Source organism: Mastigoproctus giganteus, chromosome 4 (assembly GCF_048544385.1).
Source record: "Mastigoproctus giganteus isolate SK-2022 chromosome 4, ASM4854438v1, whole genome shotgun sequence".
In the NCBI taxonomy this organism is placed as follows: domain Eukaryota; kingdom Metazoa; phylum Arthropoda; class Arachnida; order Uropygi; family Thelyphonidae; genus Mastigoproctus; species Mastigoproctus giganteus.
Genome location: NC_143578.1, coordinates 196,803,210 through 196,817,147, shown reverse-complemented (window position 1 = coordinate 196,817,147; position 13,938 = coordinate 196,803,210).

Genomic DNA, 13,938 nt, shown 5'->3' with positions numbered 1-13,938 from the left:
AAATTCAGTCTTGTCTTATATCTCGCAAAAGGATACTTCTGCTCCTCTGCTTATCTCTGGTGACAGAGATAAGCAGAGGAGCAGATTTCTAAGCAAAATGATATATCTCTTTGGGGGATTACCCTGACTTCTAATCTCTCTTGGCACAAGCACATTACAAATATTGCTTCCTCTGCATCTAAAAAACTTGGTTTTCGCTTTCCCTTCCCAGCGTTACTTTTCTTCCAAACAGCTGTTCACTCTGTACAAATCGCAAATCCACCCTACCATGGAATATTGTTCCCACATCTGCGGCAGTGCCCCCAAAGCCTCTCTCAGGCTTCTTGGTTCGTTCAGAAGGGGGCAGTTAGGTCAATTAATGATTAATCTCTAACAGAGTCTCTCCACTCGCTGTCTCATAGACGTACTACTGTTTCTGCTGCATGCCTCTTCTACAGATATTTACATGGGCAGTGTTATTCTGAATTGGCTTCTATAATTTGCACTCTCACTTTCAAAACAGTCCGAACACGTGCTCCTACCAGCCAACATCCATTTACTCTCCAACTTCAAACTCACAGAACCAACTTTTCATCTTCCTCGTTTATTCATTCAACTGCTGGAACAATTGAATTCATTCAACTGCTGTTTTCTGGAACAACTTATTTCATAAGTATTTCTTGAAAATTGCAATCTACAGAAGTTCAAGTCCAATGTCAACAAATATCTTCTTTCGTCTTCTCAACCTCCAACCGAAGCATGGTACTAAGTACTATAGGTTCTAAAACCTCTCGTGTTTTGGGTTTACATAAAAAAAAAAAAAAAAAAAACACATATGGGGGGGGGAGGATAAAGAAGAAGAAGGTAGTGTTCAAGCAACGTTCCAACCGAACAGAGGGGTGAAGTGGAAGTGGTTTTTTTTTTTTTTTTTGGCTGATGCTGCATAAGCTTGCTTTCTTGCATCAAATGCCTCTACTAATGCTAATGCTAAAGCAATTTAGAAAATTGTGCAGTTAAAAGAAATTTAGCGGCTACCCCTAGAAAACACCCTTGTCCGAATTATGTGAAATCTCACCAAAGTGGAAATGTAGCCTAACAATATTACGTGACCAAATAAATTGAAAATAATAATTAATAAAATGAAAAGAAATAAAATAAAATTTATATATATATATTTTTTTTTTAATTTTATTTATTAATAATATATATATATATATGACAACTATAACCTGCACAAGAAGCTTAAAGAAGCTGGAAACATCTACAAACCGTCTCCTATCCCAAGTTTATATACGGACAACAATCAACCTATACTAAGCAAACAAGCCAAACTCGACACCTGGAAGAGCTATATATACAATCTGTTCGGCACCAACAGAAAACCGGCAGAAACGCAACAACAAACACAGGAAGACAATCTCCACATATTAACATCTGAAGTGGAACATGCCATCCGAATAACAAAGCCAGGCAAGGCCTGTGGACCTGATCAGATTCATGTGGAACTGCTGAAACAACTAGACTACAGCAACATCCAACAACTAACGAAATCGTTCAATCAAATCTACAACAACAACGACATTCCATCCGAATGGCTCCAATCCATCTTTGTGGCCCTACCAAAAAAGGCTACCAGCCGGAAATGCGAAGACTTCAGGCTGATCAGTCTAATGAGCCAGGTGCTAAAAGTCTTCCTCAAGGTGATTCAGCAAAGGATAAGATGTAAGTGCGAAAATGCACTAGGAAACACACAGTTCGGATTCTGCAGGGGACTAGGCACCAGAGAAGCAATTTTCTGTTTACAAATATTGCTACAAAGGTGCTATGAACATCAAAAAGACATGTATATATGTTTTATTGACTACGAGAAAGCCTTCGATTCAGTAGACCACGACCGTCTAATTGACCGACTGAGAAAACTTGGGCTTGAAAACAATGATATCAAATTTATTACAACTCTCTACTGGAATCAAACAGCCCGGCTTCGATATGACAACGACCTGACAGACCCAATTCCAATAAAAAAAAAGGCGTCCGGCAAGGCTGTCCATTATCTCCCATTCTTTTTAACATCTATTCGGAAATGATCTTCGACCAAACACTGGCTGACAAGAACATCGGCATAAAAGTTAACGGACACTACATCAATAACTTAAGATATGCCGATGACACAGCACTAATAGCGGATTCAGAACAAGATTTACAGACCATCTTGAACGAAGTGGACATAGAAAGCCAAGCATGGCGGCTACGAATCAACAAAAAGAAAACAAAGGTGATGAAGGTCAGCAGGACTGCAAGCAATATCACGATCAAACTAAACAACGAAAAATTAGAGCAAATACACCGCTTCAAGTATCTGGGAGTACTCATTGATGACCAGCTGAACCATGAGGCCGAAATCAAAAGCAGAATTGAACAAGCCAGGCAGGCATTCACCAAATGGAGAACCCTCCTCACCGACAGAAGCTTCTTGAACATCATGCTCAAATTACGCACATTGAAATGCTACATCTGGCCAATACTGCTCTACGGTGTAGAAACCTGGACTCTAACATCAGCCACTACAAAAAAGCTCCAGGCCTTCGAAATGTGGCTCTACCGAAGAATGCTGAAAATTCCGTGGACAGCCAAGATAACCAACGCACAGGTCCTGCAGGACATGCACACGGAACAGGACCTGCTCAAAACCATCATCAGCAGGAAATGCAAATACCTAGGTCACATCGCTAGGAACCAACAAAAATATCACCTACTACCACTCATCCTGGAGGGAAAGATCGAAGGCAAGAAACGCCCAGGCAGACCGAAAATGGCATGGCTAGATAACATTAACACCTGGCTTCACATGACAACAGCACAAATTCTACACGCAGCGCTAGACAGAGAACAATATCAAAACGAAGTCGCAAACGCCATTCGGCAGCATTAAATGAGAAGAATATATATATATATATATATATATATATATATATTTTTTTTTTTTTTTTTTTTTTATTATTATTTTTTTTTAAGGATGAAATTCAGTGTACGGTACACCTCATGTTGTGACACATAACGAAAAGAAGGTTGCATGAAGGATGTGAACTGAGAAAAATTATTGCAATTAGAAGGAAAGAAAAAAAAAAACACATATTAGAGGGGTTATGTTTTTAATCGACTCTCAGTTTTGTTTATTGAAAAAAGGGTTAGTTTTTTTCTGTGAAATAATACTACTAATAAAAATACATGCTTGTTTTCAATAAAAAGAAGTGGGCTAAGATTTAGTACTCGGTGCACCCTTCTATGCTCGCCGACGAGGCAATGGTCTTGGGGTGTTTATTCCCCCTCTTCCAGCTGTTTTAAAATAGGAAAACGAGTTGCCGATTTTAAAACGGCGGTCTTGGGGTGTTTATTCCCCCTCTTCCAGCTGTTTTAAAATAGGAAAACGAGTTGCCCATTTTAACCACTGCCGCCATTTTGAAAGATGCACCGAGTACTAAATCTTTACCAAAGAAGTGAAATTAAATATATTTTTCCGCTGAGTGAATTTAATAATTTTTCATTATTTGCTATTTCTTCGTAAAATTCTTCAAGAATTAGCAAAATTGAACTTGTATTGCTTACATCGTCTCTACATCATTAACGTCCACAACTTATTTAAAAAACTCTTTCCGTTGTATCATTGGTTCTCGCCAAATATTATTTTGTTTTCTATTATGTGTGGCATAATAATAATAATAATAATAGTAATACAGTAACATATCTTACTTCCTCTGTGATCTGTGGAGGCTACATGTCCAATCCGTGACGGTTTGCTTTGTGGGATAAACGACTGAAATTTAGAGACATAAACACCATGAAAGTTGAAATACTTTACGGGAACATTTTCTTGGATTTTGTCCCGTGAACGATTCCACGGGGTCTGAATATACAGTATATCCAATCGGCTTATTGAGCTAAATCTAAATATTCAGAATTTACCTGTCCATATAGATTTGTATACAATGAATCATGCTAAATCAATAAGTTTAGAAATAATATTTTCTCTGTTCAATTATAATTTGGCGTGATATTTTAAACAAAATTAATCTGGTAAGTAAAGTGTTCCAAAAAATGAATTTTGATAGACGCTCTTGAATATCTACACAATACCATGGAATATTAATTGAAAATAGAGCAGAAAAAGCATTCCAAAAAGATCTCAATTTCGCTAATACAGTACTGTAATATAATATGGCTACTCTCATTGGGATAGCCCTAGCTGCTGGCCTTGTTTCCAGAAGTAAGCTTCTGAAAACAAAGCGAAAAAAAAAAAAACAAAAACCGCAATTTCGGTTATGAAAGTAGAGACGAAGCTGTTCAGGTCCGTAACAAAATTTCGAAATTAATTTTTTATTGCAAATTATGGACACCACGATTTTCTCGTTAATTCAAATTCAAAGGTTTGCGAATATGAATGAACATGTAGAAATAAAACAAAAAAAAAAGGCCAGATAATGATTTTTAAGTCATTGAAAAGATTTACATATTAAATTAAGTGACATTGATCGTAGTGAGTCTGATATTGCCGGTTTAACATTATTTGAAGAAATTAGAGTACTTCAAATTTATGACAATATGACCCCGTTTGAAGTGTTACAATATAAGATTTTTTTTTTTTTTTTTTTTTTTAGCTTTACCAATTTGTCTCGGGTGAAAGGAGTTTTTCAAAATTAAAATTGGCTGAACTCCAGTATAGGGTACACCGATGAAAGACGGCAGTGATTGACAGGTGGATGTAATGCGACAGTACATGGTTGTTTGGGATTGTAGCAGTAAATTTCTCCGCCCAGTGGGCGTGGTCGTAGAACAGAGTGATTATTGTGGTTATTCTGTGATTATTGTGGAGGTGTTTTCTTTCTGATTGTTTTGTGTCATCAAGGAGGGGTGTTAGCTTAGGTAGGGTGTTTATTCCCCCCATCCAGACAGAGAAGAAAAATGCATGGGATGCATATAAATTATCAAGCGACTCAGAAGCCTAAGGCAGATATAAGCTAGTCTGTAATCAGGTCACAAAGGAGGTTAGGCAGGCGAAGGCAGATTACGAGAAATACTTGGCAAAAGATGCTAAGAAAAACAGCAAGGATTTCTTTACTTATATAAACTCTAAAAGGAAGGGGATGAATCTGATTGGTCCACTTGACATCGATGGTTTGACTGTTGATGATCCTGCTCAGATAGCAAACAAACTGAATGAGTATTTTGCATCTACATTCAGACATGAGGGATTATTAAGGTTTGAAAATGGCAGTAGGTTATCAAATTGTAGCAGGGTGCTTAATGATTCTGTAATAGTTTTATTGCAAATTATATTTTGGAACAAATAAATATAAATGAAATAATAAATTTGTATCTCAATAAGAAACATAACTTTGTATAATTTTTTTAATATTATAATTTGCTTTCATTTTATTACTATTATCAGGTGCTGGCCGTCCTAAAGGTGCCAAGGGTGCAATGAACAGAAACAATTTGGCCTTGTGTTGTTAAGCCTAATACCAACAACAACAACCACTAGTCACTCACTTGCACCAGGACATTCAGTCACTCATCTTCACCACAGCATTCAGTCACTCACATTCACCACAATATTCATTCTTCCAAATCATTTACTCACAGCCATGCATCTACTCACTTCCTAGCATTTAGACTTGCTCATTCACACAAGGATACCACAGTTACTCTCAGCTTACTGTTGTTCTTCTGCTGAGAGGTCATTTATCAATTGATTGATTAATCAATTTATAAACTTAATGATTTGAGTTATTTAATTAAGAATTTTAACAATTCAGTTTAATCATTTAACGATCACTCACATTCACTACGATATCCAGTGTTTCAATCATTTACTCGCAGCTCTGCGTCTTCTCACTTCCTAGCATTCAGACTTGCTCATTCACACAAGGATACCACAGTGACTCTCAGCTTACTGTTATTCTTCAGCTGAGAGAGAGGCTGCTAATCAATCAATTTACCATTTATAAATTTAATTGAGTTATTTAATTAAAATATTTTTACAATTCAGTTTTAATCATTTATCAGTTTAACAATAAATCACTCACATTCACCACAACTTAGTCTTTCAAATAATTTATTCATAGCCATGCATCTACTCACTTCCTAGCATTTAGACTTGCTCATTCACACAAGCATACTACAGTGACTCTCGGCTTACTCTTATTCTTCAGCTGAGAGGTAGCTCTAGCTGCAGGCACCATTTAGCCTCTTGGTGGTCCTATTGGTTATTTGGTAAATTTAGATATGTTTATTCAAGTTGATTTTAGGACATGTACTATGATGGGGGTAGTACCAGCCTGCCCTTATTCCTATTCAGTCATGTAGGTTTTTTTCCTGATGGGGAGGAGTCAAGTTTGCAGTCTTGTCTGGTATGTTTCTTCATTTTAGGTGGTCATGTCCAGTTAATCTTGTTTCTTTCCCTCCATCATTGTAATAAGTAAATAGGAATGAAGAGAAGATTCTGAAAATTTATTTATGTTTTTTGTATGATTGAAGATGTCAGTGAAGGGGGAACACATTTCACCATAATAACGTAAAAGCCCACACAATTTGAATTATCAGAATTATTAAAAATGCTATAAGATCGAGTTTACTACGTGTTTATAATTGGATGAACTAACAGAAAAGCCCAATAAACCGGAAAGTGCAAATTTCTTTTATGGTAGTGACCTCCAGAAATGTGTTTTACAAAAATATCACCAAGTCATTCAAAATTGATTCTTATAATGGAACATATGATAACGATGAAAGTGTAGTGCAATTTCCAGTATAAAAATGACCTTTGAGAGAGATAAATAGCTTAGTTATATAGTGAAAATTTCAACTTCCGAGGTCTTGGAACGAATTACCAAAAAAAAAACAAAGTGTTATAGGGTTCACGTTATGTTATTTTCCTGATACCTCCATTTATTCCTATGGGATGCAAAATACATTTTCTTGATTTTTTTAAGTTTTCCCTGGCCGGCAAAAACTTAAGTAAAATCGAATTTCCACAAGTTGGGGAGTTCCTGTACTCTAGATACGGCCTAACCACAGCCTTTTATAATGTGATAATCACGTCGTTATCTCTACCAGCAAAGTTTCTGTATATCATTGACAAAATCCCATGACCTATCCTAGCAGCACATCTGCACTAATCAGAGAATTACATATCTGACTGCACAATTACTGCCAGGGCTTTTTCATTTTCCACTATCCTGAGTGTACTACAACACAGTTATAGTACACTTGAGGCAATGGAAAATGAATTGCAGTAGCATACTGCCATTAACCACCCTGTTAACCTTTGTATCATCTGCAAACTTTGACATGAGCCTGATATATGTTCATCTATATCATTAATAAATATTGAAAACAACAACGGGCCCAGCACTGAACCCTGGGAAAGTGTGTTTTAAAATTAAAACTCCACTTATAACATTAAAGAAGTAATGCAGGACAATATGGACAGGAATGCAATTATACTGCAGTCACAGGATGGATTTGTTAAAGGGCAATCTTGTCTAACCAATCTAATGGGTTGCTAGGATGCAGTGAACTGGATGCAAAAAATAATTTTGGTATCATATACTTGTATTCCAAGAAGGGTTTTAATACTGTTTCACATAAAATACTGCTGTATAAACTGGAGCAGTGGCATTAAGAGCAAGTTACTGCTTTGGATAAAGGAATGGTTAAGTGGAAGAAGACAGAGAGTGGTTATGGCGCCTCCGTAGCCAGGTGGGAAGGAGCAGCAGTGCATAGCACACGCTTCTTGATTAGACCGGGATTCGAGCCCATCACCACTAAATACGGAGGATGTGGAAAGGTCAGAGAATAACCACTGCATATTCCCGGAGCAATATGGCCTTAGTTGCTAATGCTCCTAAAAACCAAATAACAAACAAACAGAGAGTGGTTATCAATGGGTGTTTAACTAGTGACTCCATTATTTTCCTTGGAGCATGTTACAGACCTTTTTAGGAATGTGGAACATGTTAAGCTGACAGGTCTGTAATTATTCATGTCACCTTCTGATTCCCCTTTATGAATGAGTGGAGGGGGTAGCCTCATTAAGGTTCAGCAGGGTGTGCTGCTTGTCTGTCTTCTGTACAGCCCAGTAGATTGGCACTGTATATTCCTGGAAGGAATCCTTCAGATTCTCAATTGTTTATTCTGTTGTTTAATGAGGTCTGTCAAACACCTTCCTCCTCCTTTCCAGGCTATTGTCAGTCACTCAGCTGCCACATTCAGACAGTGGTGGCTCTTCGTCATCATTGTCCTGGTCCTTCTCATGATCACTCCCAGCTTGGTGTTAGTCCATTCTATGATCATAGAGTGCACTAACACCAGAATCAGCATCACATTGTTTTATTTCCTTTGTTTAGCTTGCTTTTAGCAGGTTTCTGAGATACTGAGGTAATTCTCGGTCAGGTGGACCTTGATTGCTTTGTGTTCTAGGAGTTGAACTTGCATCATTCATAGGTGCATTGCAGTCATGATTTACGCAGTCTTATTTTGTGTAATTTTGAAATAAGGCATCCTTATAATATGGGTAATAATAATAAATAAATCTTATATGTGTAAAAATTAAAATAACATAGGGTCAAAAAAAAAAAAATACAAAATTGACCGCTAACTCAAGAAATCGAAATATCTTGGCAAGTGGTATTTTTAAATTAAATTTAAGGTAAAATTCAATATTTTACATTTTAATTTATTCTTTACGTCCACTTGTATATTTCTTAGTTTACAGTTTTCTTTTTAATTTACAGGTTGCCTATTTTTTTTTTTTTTTTGCTGCACTATACAAGTAAGGCATGGTTTTTTATGAAAATAATATGAAAAAATAATTTTCTCATACTGTACATGTAAATTTTCATTACAAGTTTTGTTTAATTTATTATTATCTTAATTATAAAGAAAAATCCCATTAATTTTAATTTATCTGCATAAAATAAGCCAAAAAATTGTTACGTTGGTGACTATTTATGCATTTGTGGAATGCATCACCTCAAATTTTAATGCATTTCTGTCAGATAATGGGTCTTAATTTGCACAAATCTTTGTCATGATATATGCATGCATATATCATGACCACCCTGTATTTTTAGGTCTCTCCCTTTATCATGGTTTCAATTCCTTTACCTGTCTTCAGCTAGAAGTTTCGGCCGGTTGGTTTTCCCTGGTACAGTCCGCTGGTCTTGTGTTTGTCTAGTCCTGATTCCATCTTGATGTCACTGCTAACTCTTTGGTGATCCAGAGTAGCTATTGTCAACATCTTAGCTGCTGCATAGAGCTTGATGCCATCCATGTACATCAGGTAGGAGAGAGAGAGAGAGAGAGAGAGAGAGTGAGTGAGTGTGTGTGTGTGTGTAGGTTCTTCCTCCCGTCTTTAAAGGTATATCCATACTTGCTGGTAATTAAGCATGGTGGATACCAAATTGAGTGCTAGACAGAACCACAGTGGGCACAGGGGATCTCTCTGGAAGATTCTTCTCCTGATGGGGATTGGTTTGGTTGTAATGTTCCCAAACTTGATTGTGGTCCTCCATTTCACCATGGTTTTATTCTAGGAAGTTTGTAACTGACTGACAGGTTGACTTTTTAGGTCTTCAGCATTTCTGTCAGCCAGCTATGGGGCATGGAGTCAAAGACCTTGTGGTAGTTGTAGGCCATGTGCAGGTTGCATTGTTTCTTGTAGGCTTGCTCCATAACTGTCACATTGCTGGTGATTTGCTACTTGCATCCTTTGCTTATCTGCTTGCATTCCTTCTTCTGTTTGGTCATAATGTTCTGGCTCTCTTAGTGGCCTGATGTCTCTTGGCTGTGCATGTGGTTAGGATCTTTATATTGGAGAGACAAGTGATCAATCTGTACTTTGCCTGGTTTCTAGTATCTATTTCTTTAGCTTTCAGGTAAGCAATTTCTCGAGTCAGAGACTCTGAGATGGTCTTAGGGTGCCTTATCATCCATGTGAACTGCTCCACTAGGTACTGGTGTGTGTTGCTCAATTTCTTGTACCAGTAGTTGCAGATGTTATCTATACTTGGAAGCCACCAGTTGTGAATTTACTGATTATGTGTTACACTTCTTCCTCACAAATCTCCCATTCTGCCATCTCTTATGTGCCCTTAGTTTTCTTTTGTTCTAGGTCTCTTCAGGGAGCCTGAGCGTTATGTTTAACTCTGCTGCTCCATAGGTTGCCCCAGAACTCCTTGATCATCTACTGGTCGGGTGGTCCCTTACCCTCCTTCTCCTCCTGTCCAATGCTCCTGTATAAGGATCTTTCATTTTCATCAAAAATCTAGTTATTTGTTTTCTCTCCCTCTCTCTGGGTGCTCTTTGTATTAGCATAATCTCTTGCTGAGATGTGAGAAGGGCTTGCTTCAGGGTGTCTATTCTATCCTCTTATTCTTGGTCTCACATTTTCTGTGGGAGTTTTCTTCATTGAGGATACTCTTCACTTTCCTGAACAGCTTCTTACTTCTGTTGTCCAATTGGTACTGGGTTAGTTAGCTGTCTTGACTTTTAGCTCTTCTGTCTTCTGTTGTAGCCATCTTTCTCATGCTGGTTGTTCTTTGTTTTTATGTTTCTTGTTTGTCTTCTGTCAATTCTGGTGGTTGGTACATCAGTGTGGATGGTGTCCATCATTACTTCACTGTTTTTCAGGTAATCTGGTATTATTCATCATTTGAGGTGGTCTGCGACTTGCCACAGGATTCTATTGGGTCTCTGCTTTGGTATGATGTAGGTCTTTATGGGTACATTCCTTTAAATTCTGAGAGAGCCTTTCACTTGTCTTCTGTTTTGAATAAAGCACTTCATCTGTTCCCACTTCAGCTGGTTCTGGTTATAATTCTTCTTCTTCTTGTTACTCCTTCTAGTTCTGGTTTGGTGTTATCTTTGTTCTTTTTTGTAGTTGGTTGCTCACATCATGCTTGATTTTATTCCAAGATTGCAGAAGTAATCACTGGGTCTCTTGGTGTGTAGTTTCGTCCTGTACGTTATCATATTGGTCTCCATCTTTGTTCTTTTATACTATGTTTGCACAATGAACAAATTCATTTTGATGCTCACTTCATGTGTGGACCTTCCTTCCAATCCTGGGTGGTCAGTTGTGCTGAAAGCACTTGTATTTGTTTGGGCTGGATGGATTTACCTTTTTGTTGTTATTTATATTATTTATAAAACTTTTTCTCTTTTATGGAATTTTACCTATTACAGGGTATTGCTATCAAGTGCATGGTGTGGTTGGTTGTGTCCGATCACTATTATTATTGTTGCTCTTATATTATTTCTCCCTGATTGCGAGAATTCATCCCACGATGGGTACTGCTGCCAAATACACCCTGGTGTTACTGTTGGTCGAGGAACTCTGATTAACCCACAAGTCTTCTCGATTATGACATTTTGGATTACTTGTAGATGTTCTCTGGGAGACCTATGGCTGCTAGGCTGCCATAGGTCTCCCAATGGTTGAAATGATGATTGGGATGGTCATTACTTGTTGCATGTGCCACATCTTTTTGATCTCCTGTCTTAGGTTCGTATACTTCCTGGTCTTTTCCTCATGGTTTTCTGTAGGTTGCTAGTGTTGGGCACTGCTATGTCAGTCAGATAAGTAGCCTTTTCCTTCTTGTCGATGAGAGTTCTGTCCAGTCTGTTGTGTGGGATTGTCTTGTCCATTATTATGGCGCAGTTCCAGTACAGCTTGTGGATTGGGGTCTCTAGTACTGTTTGAGGTTCGTACTTATAGTACAGTACACTTTCTTTGATCAACTGGTATTTCCTTACTAGCTTCTGATGTATTATCCTGGCTACCTGATCGTGTCTGCGAGTGTACTCCGTCTGGGTGATCACCTTGCATCCCGCAGACGTGCTGGATCATTTCTGAGGCCAGATGGCATTGTCGACATGTGTCATCTGACACTCCGGGCTCCTTGGTGATATATTTTCCATATAATTCCTAGTGTTGATTACCTAGTCTTGGCCCAAAGGACTCACATCTGGTGAGTATGGGCTTGATATACCCAGGGTCCTAAGCTGGATATCATCATTCTTCTCTTTCTTGGTGATTCCCTTCTACTTCTCTCTCTCTCTGGATAAATCGGGATTTTTTTTTGTTTTATTTGCTGGTGAAGCAAAAGCCTCAGGCTTCCTTGCACCATATAGCTAATAATAATAATAATAATAAAATAATAATGAATCCTTCAGTCTTGGGGAAGAGTGTCCTGCTTGTGAATAATGGAAACCATTTTATCTTTGTGACCTTGGTGGAGGTCATTGTCGTGTTCTTCTTCAGTATCTTCTTTGCCCATCTTTTGTTTGCTTCGTTTGTGCTGTCTGGGCTTCTTTCTTAGGTTTATTAGGGTATGTCGTTTGTTTCTCTTCCTTATGGCTTGGTATTGTTCTGCTGTGTTTTTCTAGAAGTAATCTTTGAGGTTTGCTATCGCTGTTTTCTGTTGCTCGATAAGATTTATCAGGCCTCTTCCTCCCTCTTACCGAGCTATTGTCTCTCTCTCTCTCTCTCTCTCTCTCTCTCTCTCTCTCTCCATGGCTGTTGGATAGTGTTGGCGGCTCTTGGTCATCATTGTCCTTGTCTTTCTCATGATATCCGCCCAGCTTGGTGTTAGTCTAGTCTGTGACCCCAAAAGAGTATGTTAGTACTGGGACTGCATAGGTGTTTATGGCTTCAATTGTGTTCCCTCTGTTCAGCTTTGCTTTGAGCAGACTTCTGAGTCTCTGATGGTATTTTTAGGTCAGGTAGCCTTTGATTTCCTTGTGCTCTAACTGGCTGAGCCTGCATCATCCTCAGGTATTTGTAAGTCTCTTCACTGCTGTGGCTTTGATCTCTTAACCAGTCTGCAGCTGGTGGTTTCGGCTGACTAATTTCTCCTGATGCAATCCATAGATCTTGAAAATGTCTAACCAAATTCCGACTTGATATCATTACTGAATTCTTCGGAGTAGTTGCTTCTCCATTGCCGTGTAGAGCTTGATGTCATCCATGTACATCAGATTGGAGAGGGTGTACTGGTTTTTCCTTCCTTCTTTGAGGTTATATCCATACTTGCTGTTATTGAGCATGGTGGATAGCAGGTTGAGTGCTGGACAGAACTACTGTGGTTCTGTCCAGCACTCAACCTGATGGGTATCGGTCTGGTTGTGATGGTCTTGATGTTGATAGTGGTACTCCATTTTACCATGGTTGCTTCTAGGAAGTTTGCCACTGTCGGATTGACTTTGTAGATCTTCAGAATTAGCCAGCTATGAGACGGCATTGAAGGCCTTTTGGTAATTGATGTAGGCCGTGTACAGGTTGTGGTGCTTCTTGTAGGCTTGCATTCTCTGCTCATCTTCTTGCATCCTTTCTCCTGTTAGGCCATTATGTTCTGGCTCTCCAAGTATTCTGATATCTTCTTGGTTATGCAGTTGGTCAGGATCTTGTACATCGTTGGAGACAAGTGATTGGCCTATATTTTTCCGGGTGTCTTGTATCTTGGTCCTTAGGCTTCAGATATATGATTCCTTGAGTGAGAAACTGGGACTGTTTCTGGGTGTCTTTTTATTCAGGTGAAACTGCTCTGCTAGGTGCTTATCTGTGCAAGTGAGCTTCTTGTATCAGTAAATAAATAAATAAATTTTCTGTTTATACTCCGGGACGACCAAACGGTCAGAGGAGTTCACAAGATAGACAGAATACAAGAAACAGCACCGTATTGAGTAGTCACAGGCTTGAACCCCAGTCACTCAAGGCACGTGTACTTATGCACCCGTGCGCCTGACCACTAGGCTACGGCGGCCAGTCGTGGACATTAGCTATTGGGGTTCACCATTTGTGGGAATTCCCGATTGACTGTTGTGCTTCTTCCTCCCAAATCTCCCCCTCTCATCTCTTGTATGTCCTTGGCTTTCTTCCATTCTAGTTCTATCAACTAG